Source organism: Branchiostoma belcheri, unplaced genomic scaffold (assembly GCF_001625305.1).
Source record: "Branchiostoma belcheri isolate BF01 breed outbred unplaced genomic scaffold, Haploidv18h27 scaffold20, whole genome shotgun sequence".
NCBI lineage: Eukaryota > Metazoa > Chordata > Leptocardii > Amphioxiformes > Branchiostomatidae > Branchiostoma > Branchiostoma belcheri.
Window position 1 is genome coordinate 318718 of NW_017803491.1, and position 1802 is coordinate 320519.

Here is a 1802-nt window from a genome sequence, read left to right on the forward strand (position 1 = left end):
ATTTAGCACAAAAAAAAAATTCAGAATCAACTGCAAAATGCTCATATTTTGCCCTGAACAGTTGAAAGCAGTCCTTTTCTTCCTAGTTGTTACAGTTATTCCATCTTTCAATGCAGTGGTATTATTAAACCATTTAATTTTGAACCAGCCTGGTGTGTTGACTTCATGGCTCCTATCGTACCATTTTGGGCCATAATAGGATGCCTAGGCCTTTTAGTATTTTTTTTCGCCCGCCTGCTCCATTATTTTTCTAGAAAAATCCGTTGACCGTTAATTAAATTGGTCTGGCCTTAGGCTCAAATATAATATTAAACTTTATACATTGAGCCCATTGAAATGTTGTCTTAAGTTTTTACTTTCTCAGAAACTTTACTAGATAATGATCTTAGTATGGTAGAGCTTTAATCAACAGATTAAGATGTCATCTTCCAGTAATGTTGTTGAGACACAGAGTGACAGAATTTCATCCATGACTATGAACACAATAATGTATAATTGAATTTCTGCTGTTATTATACACAAACATGCAAAGAAGGCATTATTTCTCTAGGGACTGTGTAATCTTTTCTTTCTCTGTGTGTCACATAACCTTCAGAAAGTACATGTAACTGTACATATCAGACTTGAAAAGTACTAGTATTCAGATTGACGTGATGAAAGGAGACATACTTTTATCCTTAGTTTGATAACTTAAGAGCATAAAGCCAGTTAGCCACAAAGTTGATATGAGCCAACTTGATATGAACCAAGCACGGGTAGCTATTAGCTTTGTATTGCATTGTAATGTTCTATGTGTGTTGTTTCTATCAACACGTTTTAGTCAAGCTTCATATGGAAGTTATTTCTTTGGGTTGGAAAATTGCTATGGTTGTAATTTCTTGAGTTGGCTACCCATTGGTCTCTTTTACAGTTACTGTAGTAAATGATATTTGTGCACCTTGTGTATTACAAATGGTAATACAGTTTTACACTGTACAGATTTCTGGAACTAGCACATACATGTACAATGGAAAACATGCCAACCAAAGCCATAACCCTTTGAATATAGTATTCATGGTCGAGCCCCCACAGTATGTAATATACAGGATGTTTCTAACCAAAAATTTATAGAAATCCTCATGGTTAATTTAAAGCTGACACATACAGCAACCTTATCAGTCAGGGGAATGTGCTGGGCTTGTGTTAGATCTTTGTTGATATCTTCTGAAACATCTGATAATTGCAACTGAAGCCATAAGAAACTGATGCAGCCACATTAGCCTCTTGAAGCATTCAGCTAACAGAATGGGCGTGGAGAAAAATAATGGGGTAGATTTTGTATCAGGCTAGTCATTCACCAAGTATCAACAAAAGGAGTTCCCAGTTCCAAGTCAAGCCTGTAAAGCACTTTAAAATGATATCTGATATATGTTTAAATTATATCTGAGGTTTCAAGTCTGTAACTGCAAGACAACTCCAGCTTCTACTCTCAGTATTCCTCCTTATACCTATCATGTTATATCTATTGTAATCAGATACTTTTTTTATTAAATAAATAACTCATTTCCAATAACATAGCAAAAGGCTATTGATTACATCCTTGCTGATTTGGAAATACATTCGGTTTCCATGTCAAAATGTAAAATGAAGTCCTCAATGCAAATATTTCCAGTTAATGGACATCTATAATTAGCCTATGAACAATTCACCAGGTGTTGTTGCTGGTACATTTACCATGCAGGTCATTGATGAGGTAACTCATTGATAACTACCTATCTTCCCCTGAAATCACTATCCACTTAATCAACCATAAATGTGCTGGT